Here is a 15,436-nt window from a genome sequence, read left to right as displayed (position 1 = left end):
CTAGGTGTCTGGTTGTAAACTGTAAACTCTCTTTCCAGACTCACTCCAATCTCCAATCCAAAATTAAATCTAGAATCGGCTTCCTACTTTGCAAAAAAGCCTCCTTCCTTCATGCTGTCAAACATACCCTCGTAAAACTGACTATCTTACCGATCCTTGACTTCGGCAATGTAATTTACAAAATAGCCCCCAACACCCTACACAGCAAACTGTATGTAGTCTATCAAAGTGCCACCTGTTTTATCACCAAAGCCCCATATCCTACCCACCACTGCGACCTCTATGCTCTTGTTGGCTGCCCTCACTACATATCCATCACCAAACCCACTTGATCCAGGTCATCTGTAAGTCTTTGCTAAGTAAAGTGCCTCCTTATCTCAGCTCACTAGTAACCAAAGCAACACCCACCCGTAGCACGCGCTCCAGCAGGTATATTGCACTCGTCATCACCAAAGCCAACACTTACTTTGGCCACCTTTCCTTCAAGTTCTCTGCTGCCAATGACTGGAACGAATTGCAAAAATCTCTGAAACTGGACTCTTATATCTCCCTCTATAATTTTAAGCATCAGCTGTTGAAGCAGCTTACTGATCACTGTACCTGTACACAGCCAATCTGTAAATAGCACACCCAACTACCTCATCCCCATATTATTACTTACCCTCCTGCTCTTTTGAACCCCAGTATCTCTACCTGCACATCTATCACTCCAGTATTAATGCTAAATTGTAATTATTTTCGCCTCTAGGGCCTACTTATTCCCTACCTCCCGACTCTTCTACATTTGCACACACTGTACCTTCGTGGCCAAAGGTTTTGAGAATGACACAAATATAAATGTTCACAAAGTTTGCTGCTTCATTGTCTTTAGATATTTTCATCAGATGTTACTATGGAATACTGAAGTATAATTACAAGCATTTCATAAGTGTCAAAGGCTTTTATTGACAAATACATGAAGTTGACGCAAAGAGTCAATATTTGCAGTGTTGCCCTTCTTTATCAAGACCTCTGCAATCCGCCCTGGCATGCTGTCAATCCTGACTGATGGCAGCCCATTCTTGCATAATCAATGCTTGGAGTTTGTCAGAATTTGTGGGTTTTTGTTTGTCCACCTGCCTCTCGAGGATTGACCACAAGTTCTCAATGGGATTAAGGTCTGGGGAGTTTCCTGGCCAGGGACCCAAAATATCGATGTTTTGTTCCCCAAGCCACTTAATTATCACTTTTGGTGTTGAATGTTGGTACCATTCTTTAGTCATGGCTGTGTTCTGAGGCAAAATTGTGAGTGAGCCCACTCCCTTGGCTGAGAAGCAACCCCACATATGAATTGTCTCAGGATGCTTTACTGTTGGCATGTCACAGGACTGACGTTAGCACTCACCTTGTCTTCTCTGGACAAGCTTAATCCCGGTTGCCCCAAACAATCAGAAAGGGGATTCATCAGAGAAATTGACATTACCCCAGTCCTCAGCAGTCCAATCCCTGTACCTTTAGCAGAATATCAGTCTGTCCCTGATGTTTTTCCTGGAGAGAAGTGGCTTCTTTGCTGCACTTTTTGACACCAGGCCATCCTCCAAAGGTTTTTGCCTTACTGTGCGTGCAGATGCACTCACACCTGCCTGCTGCCATTCCTGAGCAAGCTCTGTACTGGTGGTGCCCCGATCCCGCAGCTAAATCAACTTTAGGAGACGGTCCTGGTGCTTGCTGGACATTCTTGGGCGCCCTGAAGCCTTCTTCACAACAATTGAACCGCTCTCCTTGAAGTTCTTGATGATCCAATAAATGGTTGATTTAGTTGCAATCTTACTGGCAACAATATCCTTGCCTGTGAAGACCTTTTTGTGCAAGCAATGATGATGGCACGTAACCATGACTGACAGAGGAAGAACAATGATTCCAAGCACCACCCTCCTTTTTATGCTTCCAGTCTGTTATTCGAATCAATCAGCATTACAGAATGATCTCCAGCCTTGTCCTCGTCAACACTCACACCTGTGTTAATGAGAGAATCACTGACATGATGTCAGCTGGTCCTTTGTGGCAGGGCTGGAATGCAGTGGAAATGTTTTTGGGGGATTCAGTTCATTTGCATGGCACAGAGGGACTTTGCAATTAACCTCTCTGGGGTAGGTGAGACACTAGCGTCCCACCTGGCCAACATCCGGTGAAATTGCAGAGCGCAAAATTCAAAAATACCAAATTCAAATATTTAACATTCTTGAAAATATGTGTTATACATCAAAATAAAGCTTAACTTCTTGTTAATCCTTCCTCTGTGTCAGATTTCAAAAAGGCTTTACGGCGAAAGCAAACCATGCGATTATCTGAGGACAGACCCCGCATACAAACACATGAAAATCATATTTCAACCAGGCAGGTGCACCACAAAAGTCAGAAATAGCTATATAATTAATGCCTTACATTTGAAGGTCTTCTTCAGTTGGGACTCCAAAATGTCCCAGAAACATCACAAATAGTCCTTTTGTTCGATAATGTCCTTCTTTATGTCCCAAAAATATCAATTTATTTGGTGAGTTTGATTCAGAAATACACCGGTTTCAACTCACCCAACATGCCTACAAAGTATTTAATAAGTTACCTGTAAACTTGGTCCAAAAATTTCAAACAACGTTCCTAATCCAACCTCAGGTACCCTAAAACGTAAATAATCAATCAAATTTAAGATGGAATAAACTGTTTCTAATACCGGATTAAAAACCACGAAGGGCACTCCAGTTCACGCGCACCAAAACTGTAGATTCCACCTGGAGTGACACTTACAATGAATAGGATAACTTCATTTCTCAAAGAAAAACATCTAAAAATGTGTAAAGACTGTTGACATCTAGTGGAAGCCATAGGAACTGCAACCAGGTTCCAAATAATAAGAGTATCCCATAGAAAACAATTGAAAAATCATATGACCTAAAAAAAAAAATTCCTGGATGGTTTGTCCTCTGGGTTTCACTTGCCATATCAGTTATGTTATACTCACAGACATTATTTTAACAGTTTTAGAAACGTTAAAGTGTTTTCTATCCAAATCTACCAATCATATGCATATCCTAGCTTCTGGACCTGAGTAACAGTAACGCTTTTCATTAGGAGGTGAAAATACTGCCCCCTACCCAAGAGAGGTTAAACATTGTCTAAAATATCAACTTCTTGTTAATCCAGCCGCTTTGTCAGATTTCAAAAAGGCGAAAGCATACCATGCGATTATCATAGTGTTTTCTACCCACGACTACCATGTATATGCATATCCTAGCTTCTGGGCCTGAGTAACAGGCAGATCACTTTGGGCACGTTTGTCATCCCACTTAGAAATAGTGCCCCCTACCCCAGAGAGGTTAATTGTAATTAATCTGATCACTCTTCATATCCATTCTGGAGTATATGCAAATTGCCACCATACAAACTGAGGCAGCAGACTTTGTGAAAATTAATACTTTTGTCATCCTCAAAACTTTTGGCCACGACTGTATATATATTTTTCAAACTGTCTTTTCTTTTGTGTTATTGAGTGTATGTTTGTTTATGTGTAACTCTGTGTTTTTGTTTTTGTCGCACTGCTTTGCTTTATCTTGGCCAGGTCGCAGTTGTAAATGAGAACTTGTTCTCAACTGGCCTACCTGGTTAAATAAAGGTGAAATAAAATCAAATAAATAAATACAAGTTTAGTCAATTCAAGTTTCATCAGTCTTCACCTCTCCTGGCTTCAGTGATGCTAGGATTTCAGTGGGAATGTCTCTTCATCGAGATTGCCACAGATAAGGTGTGTTTGACCCCTGTGATAGCGTACAGATGGTCTTTAATGCAAACATTGCTATCAATCGTGATGGTGGCGCCAGCAAGTCGCTTGACACATCTTCGTCACTGGCCTTCATAATCGTTTTACATTTGTTCACTTTCTTTATTATTCCACTACTTTACAGGCTGTTGTCAACAACACATTATGCATCATGGGTGCATGCTAGGAAACATTATGCATACTTCCTTTACTGACAGTACAGAAGTCCAAGTAAGCAGAACTGTCTTGTGAGACTTCAATGAAGCTACTTGCAGATTGTGGCTTAAACAGCTCACTGAAGGGGAATAGATATTGCAGAGCTATGAAGTTGCAGTGTGCAACACAAACATGAACTTTGGATGCAGCCTAATCTCAACTGAATATGCAGTTAGTGAGCGACTGGCTCACTGTGGAGAGAGTGGAGGTTGAGACGGAGCAGAGCCAGAGTGGAGCTCCTCTTAGCAGAAGCATACCCCTGAGGAAATTAGTGTGGCTGCATGGGCACTATAGAGCAGAAGGCAGCAACAGCAGAAGCTTTCCTCCCATCATCTCCTCCCTATTCACTCTCCAAATCCCTGCAGTATCAGGAAATTCTGCTTTCAGACCTTTAGCTAATATGGCCTTTCAGTTGACCTTTCCGGTGTATTGTAGTTGCCCTCCTATATAGCTTGACATTAGCTCACCGTGCCAAATTTAATACAGAGATATTCAATATAGCCTATATGGCTGGTGCTGTGTTTTTTATGCCATGGTAGGATGATACCTGCTCTGAATTGTTTTGGATGCCAAATTCATCTGCAGAAATGAATGCCTTGGAACTATGGCTAGAGTGAATATAAGGACATTAGGCTTTATTTCAGCTTAAAATACATCCAGGTATCCCTAGGGGTTGAGGCAGCCACCGCCTCTGTAGAATTCTAGAAGATAAATGTTTAAAGTGCTGACAAAATTGTATTTGTTGACAATTACCCACAGAAGGTCCCAGAAGCTACAAGCATGACAGGATGCTATTCACAAGGTTTCTTACTGGTGCCAGAGCAAGGCGATTAAACACTGTTGACAGAAAAGGCACTGCCCGTTCCAAACATGCCTTACACCAAATCATTTCCCATTTTCTCTATGCCAATATGGGCTTATGAAAAGTGCCACAGACAGAAGTTAAGAGAAACAGAAAGGAATAGAGACAACATTCAGAGTACAGAGGTAAGAAAGTTAGAGAGAATGAAAAACAGTGACACAATCAGTTTGCTCAGTTTCAAACCCCTTCTATGAGAAAAATGATGTGTGTGTAAGAGAGAGAGAGAGAGAGAGAGAGAGAGAGAGAGAAATCACGACTTTCACAATCCACAACATTTGCCACTTGTATGTCCCTGACTCTACTGTTTAGGTGCTCGGAGCATCAATAAGGTATTTCACCGCCCTCCATCTTTCATTGGAGAGATGTTTTCAGAGCGGAGTTGGAGGATTTTATAATCCTCCCCAAGGGACTTATTTCAGTATAAAATCATTGATACTGATTACTTGGGGCTGTCATATTGATTTTTAAGATTTATAGCCTGTGAGGTTTCTAACAGAGGTCCCTGGCCTCTCTGTCCGAGTGTTAGCAGTCATTTATTAAACACTTTTTCACTGACAGGCCTCGTCCAGACCAGCTACAGGCTTTTCTCTGCTTCTCTCTGTATCCACTTTGGAAAACATTTAGTCTTTCCACACCGTCCTACCTTCAAAGAAATAACCAAAAGCATCTTAGTATGTGCCATAAAGAAAGAAAATAAATTTCTGTTCACAAGCTTATGAAAGAGAGAAGTCAAAAGACTTGCAATGGTTAGGATTTGAGGCAGACTAAAGAAGAATGGCTCATTGTGAGTGTGACACTAGCTACTGACGTCCTACAGTGGCAGAAGCAAGACATCATTTGAAACCAGAAAGTTATTTTTCACCTTTATTTTAGCAGGGATTCCCATTAAGATGTACTATACATATCAGCTATGTCTGTTCAAAAGATTGTCAGATGGGTGTCCATAAAGTCACTTACAGATGTAGGATCTTAATTTGATCACTCTTTTGTTGCTGAGAAATGTTCTGCTTTAGCAGGAAATGCAAACTTGTACTGTATATGAGTTTTTAAAAGCCTTATAAAGTTAGTAATTTTCACTTTGATATTTCAGACTTGATTTGCCCTCATGAAAAATGTTTCAACCACTACAAAAATGTCTGTTAATTATAATCCACATAATAATTCACATTTCCTGTTGCTGCATAATTATTTTCCTGCTCTAGAAAAGTGGCTCAAATTAAGATCCTACATCTGTCAGATTTCCAAGTTGTAAGCTTCTGAAAGACAACCGCAGATGCATACATAAAGTAAATACAGTGTCATCAAGATACGTCCTTGTCTGGCCACATTGTTATGGTTGTGTGCACCATTGTTATGGTGCACACAGCCTTGGCTTATCCGCCACAGATGACAAGAGATCCTATACAACTGACAACAGCCTTAGATATACAGTGTATACAGTATATATGCAGTATATACAGCTGAAATCGAAAGTTTACATACACTTAGGTTGGAGTCATTAAAACTTGTTTTTCAACAACTCCACAAACTATAGTTTTGGCAAGTCGGTTAGGACATCTACTTTGTGCATGACACAAGTAATTTTTCCAACAACTGTTTAAAGACAGATTATTTTACTTATAATTCACAGTATCACAATTCCAGTGGGTCAGAAGTGCACATACTCTAAGTTGACTGTGCCTTTAAACAGCTTGGAAAATTCTAGAAAATGATCTCATGGTTTTAGAAGCTTCTGATAGGCTAATTGACATCATTTGAGTAAATTGGAGGTGTACATGTGGATGTCTTTCAAGGCCTACTTTCAAACTCAGTGCCTCTTTGCTTGACTTCATGGGAAAATCAAAATAAATCTGCCAGGACCTCAGAAAAAAATTGTAGACCTCCACAAGTCTGGATCATCCTTGGGAGCAATTTCCAAACACATGAAGGTACCACGTTCATCTGTACTAACAATATTACGCAAGTATATACACCATGGGAAAATGCAGCCTTCATATCGCTCAGGAAGGAGACGTGTTCTGTCTCCTAGAGATGAACGTACTTTGCTGCGAAAAGTGCAAATCAATCCCAGAATCAATCCCAGAACAACAGTAAAGGACCTTGTGAAGACGCTGGAGGTAACAGGTACAAAGGTACAGTGTGGCAAAAAGTATTTAGTCAGCCACCAATTGTGTCCTCCACTCGTTACCTGTCTTAATGGCACCTGTTTGAACTTGTTATCAGGATAAAAGACACCTGTCCACAACCTCAAACAGTCACACTCCAAACTCCACTATGGCCAAGACCAAAGAGCTGTCAAAGGACACCAGAAACAAAATTGTAGACCTGCACCAGGCTGGGAAGACTGAATCTGCAATAGGTAAGCAGCTAGGTTTGAAGAAATCAACTGTGGGAGCAATTTTTAGGAAATGGAAGACATACAAGACCACTGATAATCGCCCTTGATCTGGGGCTCCACGCAAGATCTCACCCTGTGGGGTCAAAATGATCACAAGAACGGTAAGCAAAAATCCCAGAACCACACAGGGAGACCTAGTGAATGCCCTGCAGAGAGCTGGGACCAAAGTAACAAAGCCTTCCATCAGTAACACACTACGCCGCCAGGGACTCAAATCCTGCAGTGCCAGACATGTCTCCCTGCTTAAGCCAGTACATGTCCAGGCCCATCTGAAGTTTGCTAGAGAGCATTTGGATGATCCAGAAGAAGATTGAGAGAATGTCATATGGTCAGATGAAACCAAAATATAACTTTTTGGTAAAAACTCAACTCGTTGTGTTTGGAGGACAAAGAATGCTGAGTTGCATCCAAAGAACACCATACTTTGGGGCTGTTTTTCTGCAAAGGGACCAGGACGACTGATCCGTGTAAAGGAAAGAATGAATGGGGCCATGTATCGTGAGATTTTGAGTGAAAACCTTCCATCAGCAAGGGCATTGAAGATGAAACGTGGCTGGGTCTTTCAGCATGACAATGATCCCAAACATACCGCCCGGGCAACGAAGGAGTTGCTTCGTAAGAAGCATTTCAAGGTCCTGGAGTGGCCTAGCCAGTCTGCAGATCTCAACCCCATAGAAAATCTTTGGAGGGAGTTGAAAGTCCGTGTTGCCCAGCAACAGCCCCAAAACATCACTGATCTAGAGGAGATCTGCGTGGAGGAATGGGCCAAAATACCAGCAACAGTGTGTGAAAACCTTGTGAAGACTTACAGAAAATGTTTGACCTCTGTCATTGCCAACAAAGGGTATATAACAAAGTATTGAGATAAACTTTTATTATTGACCAAATACTTATTTTCCACCATAATTTGCAAATAAATTCATGAAAAATTCTACAATGTGATTTTCTGGATTTTTTTTTCTCATTTTGTCTGTCATAGTTGAAGTGTATCTATGATGAAAATTACAGGCCTCATCTTTTTAAGTGGGAGAACTTGCACAATTGGTGGCTGACTAAATACTTTTTTGCCCCACTGTATCTATATCCACAGTAAAACGTGTCCTATATCAACATAATCTGAAAGGCCGCTCGGCAAGGAAGAAGCCACAACAAACTAACGACCCGAAACACACAGCCAGGGCAACTAAGGAGTGGCTCCGTAAGAAGCATCTCAAGGTCCTGGAGTGGCCTAGCCAGTCTCCAGACCTGAACCCAATAGAACATCTTTGGAGGGAGCTGAAAATCCGTATTGCCCAGCGACAGCCCCGAAACCTGAAGGATCTGGAGAAGGTCTGTATGGAGGAGTGGGCCAAAATCCCTGCTGCAGTGTGTGCAAACTTGGTCAAGAACTACAGGAAACATATGATCTCTGTAATTGCAAACAAAGGTTTCTGTACCAAATATTAAGTTCTGCTTTTATGATGTATCAAATACTTATGTCATGCAATAAAATGCAAATTAATTACTTAAAAATCATACAATGTGATTTTCTAGGTTTTTGTTTTAGATTACATCTCTCACAGTTGAAGTGTACCTATGATAACAATTACAGACCTCTACATGCTTTGTAAGTTGGAAAACCTGCAAAATTGGCAGTGTATCAAATACTTGTTCTCCCCACCGTATAAGCCAGACTACAGTTTGCAACTGCACATGGGGACAAAGATCACACTTTTTGGAGAAATGTCCTCTGGTCTGATGCAGTTTTCAGCTGTGCTAACATAATTGCAAAAGGGTTTTCTAATGATCAATTAGCCTTTTAAAATTATAAACTTGGATTAGCTAACACAACGTACCATTGGAACACAGGAGTGATGAATGCTGATAATGGGCCTCTGTACGCCTATGTAGATATTCCATTAACAATCTGCCGTTTCCACCTACAATAGTCATTTACATCATTAAAAATATCTACACTGTATTTCTGATCAATTTGATGTTACTTTAATGGACAAAATGTGCTTTACAAAAAAAACGATGACATTTCTAAGTGACTCCAAACTTTTGAACGGTAGTGTATATATATCTCATTCGCTCTCATCTTGCTCTAATTCTCCCTCCCCTTCTTCATCTCTTTATTTCTTTCTCCTCTCTCAGGGTTAATGGTGTCAGCTGTGTAGTATCTGCCTCTTTAGTCATCTGTGGATTGTCCCAAAGTGAGGAAAACATTTCCATCAATGGGATTAGTATTGATCCATTAGATATTGACAGAGGTGGAGGTTACAACTTCCCCATTACCAACATGCTGTCAGACACAACAGCACATGTATCCCAGTTTACAGCCATACACATGCATAATGCATGCAGCATGACAGTGTTTAGTTTTAAATTAATCCACAGGGTTTTAGATACTTTAGTCATGTAGACATTGTACACGTCGTCATGAGGTCACAGTCCTCTCCTGTTTCCCTGAGCTACTTGACCTTTTATTTAACTAGGAAAGTCAGTTAAGAACAAATTATTATTTACAATGTCGGCCTACCCCGGCCAAACCCTAACCTGGACGACACTGGGCCACCCTATGGGACTCCCAATCATGCCCGGTTGTGATACAGCCCAGGATTGAACCAGGGTCTGTAGTGGCGCCTCTAACACTGAGATGCAGTGCCGTAGACTGCTGCCCTACTCAGGGACCTGAATTAGCCCAGTCTGTAACCTGCATTACAAATTAAGAAAGCTTCAGTTTGTCCTAGAAAGACATCTGCCCCACAAATACAATATCACAGCAAATATAGATATAAAAAATATATAAATCTTGAATAGAACATCTGTACACAATTATTGGATACAGAATTTTTGTATGAGTCAAATCTCATACACAAAAAGAGAAAAACATTCATTCATATTCATAGCTAATACTAAACCAGAGGGATAACTTAGAATATTAGTTATCACTTGCTTTAAAGTCTTTGAGCCCAGTCAGGTATTTTACAAGTGATGGCAGACTGAGGCTGACAGAAAATTATTCATGCTAATGATGAACATTCCATTTAAATAAATTAATTCCATGGTCTGTATGGCAGCTGTCAGGCCGTTCAATTAACAAACACATTTCCTTTTTATAACGAAGTAAGAAAGGTATCATTTGCATTTACAGTATATAAAACTATACCTGATGTGCAATCTCACAGCACAGTGTCTTCAGACTGATTGTTTCACCCTAATAACCCTCTGAGTCTGTTATGGCATATTGATGACATTAAACTGAACACACAGTTTGAACGTTTTCTATGGATCATGGCAACAATGTTTCTCAAATGTTACATGATGCTAAAACCTGGAATTTGACAATATATCGTAGAAAGTGACATACGAGAACGTTTCCAGTGGAGTTATTGCAATGTTATTGCAACTTTTTGTCAGTTCAAAAGATGAACCAAGTGATCTATTCTTGTGACTTCCCCTCCTATCAAAAGAACCAAACAAAGGTTTCTCAACTGACTGTATTTGTTTAGAGCTGTGTGGTCTCTGGCGCTAAAAGCCTCCACGCTTGACTCCCTGATTGAATCAACAGAACAGAGGGGGGTCCGCTCGGCCAAGCTATTCATACATCGCTCATCTTGGATCAGAGACCTGCTCTCTCTCTCTCTCTCTCTCTCTTTACTCTTTATTATTAATCATCACACAAATGTTTTGTTGGAAGAGGAGCATGTACGTTTGAAAGTTAATCTGTGTAGTTAAAATGCCAAGCTGTCATGCAGGACCCTGTACTTGTGACAGGCAGATTTGTCACTATGGCATGAGGCCCAGCCACTGACACTGTGATGGATTGTGGAACAGAAGGCCAGGGTGCTGGGGTGTGAGAATTGGGTAGCGGCGGTCCCTCTTCTCCTCTCCTTTATTAGTATGCTCTTAGGTATCACAATCCTTTTATCCCTGATCTGCGGGTGAAGAGCCTGACATTTTCCCCACAAGCCTCAGAAAACGTTTTGAGGGATGCGTCTAATCATCGGTTGTCTGGTGCTGGGCATTATGAAAGCCTTGCAAACATCCTGTTTGAATGTTTATTAAATGTGAAAATGTCAAAAGTCATATGTCCAAAAGGCCCGGTGTGATACCTGAGTGTTGTGCGCCGCCCTCACTTCAACCACAATCACTGTGAAACTCCTGGAAACATTCTCAAAGAAGGCGACAAGTTGGAAAGTGAGATTACGGAGCTCCTGATGCAGAACCCTATCAACTGAGGCTATATGCATTGCTGACTGTGTTTTTCTGCAATGAACAGCCCAAACTGTTTTGTCTCTTGGCTAATGAGGTTTGTATCTGGGGCACAGATGGATATGAGAGAGTGAGTGCTGCTTGGCTGGCCCACCGAGAGGCTGGACAGACAGGAGGGAAGGGCAGGCCGCTGGGGTGTTCTCCTCTATTCCAGTCAAAGTAAACACAGATTCTCATTAGTGGGAAAGCACACACACCTGTGTGAGCTACCCAATTTAGAAGTCATTGTGTGTTTAGCATGAAACATCTAGGCTACCTAGTGATGGATGTACTGTAATACATTTTCAGTAAACACAGGCACGGAGTGGGACAAGCACATATTGGACCCACATATCCATATGGCTATGTAGAGGCTGTAATGACATAAATACACCGGAATAGAGTAAACATATAAACAATTATAGTAGTACGCCTTAAAACATCCAGCATACCAAAGATTCACCCACATAACAAGCTTTAATGTACAGCATTATGTTCTGAACACACTGTACAACATTCTATGATCTTGCTATGCTTTTGATCTTACTCGCCTCTCTTCTATAACTGGTTTTATAAAGAAGTTCTCTGTTTAGCACACTACACACACTTTAAAGCATCTCTAATCGACAACACTGATACCAATGATGGCTTTGTGTGTGTGGTCTCTTTGATATGATGAGCCAGAGTCCCAGAAAGAGAGGAGGAACAGTCCCAGTAATTTATGCGTCTCTCTGAGGAACATTTGAAGCCATAGTGCCGCAAGACACCAGAGCAGCTTTACAAAAAACCATAGAGCTCTATGAAGGGGCTGACCTAATCGATCGAAACACAAATAAACAAACGAGAGGTGTGAGAGGGGAATAAAAATGAAGGAATGCTTCTGAGACGTCAGTTAATGAACCCTCCAGAGCTGTGGTGAGGGGCCATCCAAGGTTCTTTACTAGATAATTTTACAGCAGCAGTGAATCTGGGAGAAAGCCATCTTTGCCCCCCTGTGTGTGTGTGTGTGTGTGTGTGTGTGTGTGTGTGTGTGTAAGTGTGTGTCTGATTATGTATTTGCTATGTGTACCGTATGCAGGGGTGCTAAGGAACAATAGAAAACAGAGTATAAAACATAGCCCTTATAATTGAATAGATCTGACAAAAGGACTTCAGTTGTCAGTTAATACAAGTACTGTACAGGCCTACAGATGCAGACACGTTACAATGGAGTGCAATGGAGCAGAATGTTCTGCCTTTTCTTTTCAAAACTGGTTGAATGACTATTTTTACCTTGTAGGCATCTGCCACTTACTACAGGTGAGATGAATTACTCTGTAATCATTTCCTCCAACCATTTTGAATAATTTCTTTATCTTTAATAGTGTTTGTCCTGTGCAGTTGTAAATCAACCAAAAAAACATATTTTTTAAAACTTATTTTCGAAGAAATAGTGAATCATGCAAGGGTGCCAATATATTTGACCGCATCTTTACTATGTCAGTCATCACATCAGTACTGCACTGCTACTCCCCTCTGCCAAAACAAGGATAACGTAACTGTGAGAAACTATTGTAAAAATGTTTACGTATGATAATATCACATTTTGGATTGACATTCTTCAAAATAGGTATTTTTGTGTAATCGCCTGGATTTTTCTGAATCTAGGCCATCACTCCAATGCGATTGTGTTAGCCTGCTGAGCCAACTTAGGCTAAATCATTAATCACATATTCTAAACACCCTACCCAATTTCTAAGCATTGTTTGAACCAGAGATATTCAACATAGAGGACTGGAGGGGGGATAACTATGGGCAAAAAGACAAAAAGAGACTACAATTCTTCTTCAAAGATTGGAATATTTGAATGGATACCAGAAGGGTCTGAGAAACAGCACTCCATTCCCTGTAGCCTTTCTGCTCCACTTGCAAAGTCCTCTGAAAAGTACTACAATTGAATACTTTGGGTAATGATTAGCTATTAGCATTACCACTTAACGAGAAAGGAGGAACGTCAGCCTTCTGTTTCTGAGGTAGTATTAGTTATTTTCCCTGAGATCTTTAAAGACACCTTTCACACTCTAGCACAGTTTCTCAACTCCAGTCCTCGAGTACCCCAATGAATCAGGTGTGCTTGTCTGGGGCTACAACAAAAATGTGTACTGTTGGGGGTACTCGAGGAGTTAGGAAACACTGCAGTCTAGCGCACAGCAGGAAACCGGTTCTAACTCATCTACTGATGTTGAGGATCTGTCAATATTCCCTTCAGGTGGTGCAGGCAGAATAGAGAGGCAATAAATGATAGCAGATGCCAAGTTTCAACATCTCGCTCAAGTGCCAATACCATAATGAAAGTATTCATGAGTGAAGGATTTCAAATTAAGCAGGTTGGTTTTGAAAAGTATGCAAATGTCGCAGGGATGTGGTAAATTCTCAATAAATTATGAATATTATAATTCAATTGAGGACAACAAGATTAAGGTTACAGGACCTGGAGTGTTGTGAGTCTCATGACTTTCATCTTTTTATTACAGTACAGCGGTATCTTGAGTTGGTTTCAACATGTAAATATTAGCATGGATTAATTCATATTCTCCCGAAATTGCTTCATTACCTCACTTTCATTTCCTCAAACCAATACATCCAAAATAACTCCAACTCATTGGTTATTTCCCTTCCTATTATGAAATGGCTGACCAAGCAAATACTAATACATATGAATGTATTAATCTCGCATATTAGGAGGAGTGACCATTTCATCTTTTGGAATTGTATTTTAATTGCTTGACTATAATTCAGTTGCCGAAACACATCATACGGAGCTTTATTGTAATTACATTAAAACTATAAAATAGTGTCAAGGCAACACTTCTCATTAACAGAAACGTAAAAAATGGTATAAGCCTTCTTCTAGTCTTGAATTCTAAATCAAATGCATTTTATTTGTCACATGCTTTGTAAACAACAGGTGTAGACTAACAGTGAAATGCTTACTTACGGGTCTTTTTCCAACAATGCAGAGTTAAAGATACAAATTAAAACTGACACGAGGAATAAATACACAGTGAATAACGAATAACAATAACAAATAAAAATAACATGGCTATATACAGGGAGTATGAGTACCGAGTTGATGTGCAGGAATATGAGGTAATTGAAGTAGCTATGTACATATAGATAGGGATAGTGACTAGGCGACAGGATAGATAATATAACTATTTAATACTAGAACTATAACATGAGCAGTCCAATGCTCAACAGTACTGGTAGCGTCATTTCTTTATTAAAATTAGCAGTTTATGTAGACATAGTTTTATGTTTGGCTTTCACTTCAGAGGAGTGCCTGAAGTGAAATAAAGGTTCAAATAATGTATGCCAATGAAGACTGTCCTTCCCTCTCATTTTCTCCTTTCCCTTTCTCTCTCCCCTCCTATGCCCATTCTCCTATACCCTTCTCAGATTCCATTCTTCCCTCCTCCCCGTCTCTCCACATTTCACCTAAATTCCTGTATACCCAGGAGGGTGACCCAGCCTCCTGATCTATACTTGGATTTGCTGCCAACATCTGCTGCTTAGTCTGAATTGTCATTCCTTCTTCCCTCCCGCCCAAACAGTCGTCCTTACTTCTTTCCATCCCCTGCCTGGGCTGAGTGCTAGCTCCACTCACTGATTCCCCCCAACACACACACACACACACACACACACACACACACACACACACACACACACACACACACACACACACACACACACACACCTCTCTGCTGGGTGGTGATGGCTGTTGATTTATGGGGGAGTCAGAGGAGCGCAATTCATGAAGAGAAGTAATAGGCAAAGTACCATCTCTGACCTTTGATGTCTATGGTGAGGGTATTGACAAACTCTCAGCACAGAGAGAAGAGACTGAATGGGAATTAACCAAACTGGATGTTTGAAGGCTTGTGCATTGGCT

This window comes from Oncorhynchus clarkii, chromosome 12 (assembly GCF_045791955.1).
Source record: "Oncorhynchus clarkii lewisi isolate Uvic-CL-2024 chromosome 12, UVic_Ocla_1.0, whole genome shotgun sequence".
NCBI classification, from domain to species: Eukaryota; Metazoa; Chordata; class Actinopteri; order Salmoniformes; family Salmonidae; genus Oncorhynchus; species Oncorhynchus clarkii.
This window is presented reverse-complemented; position numbering follows the sequence as displayed.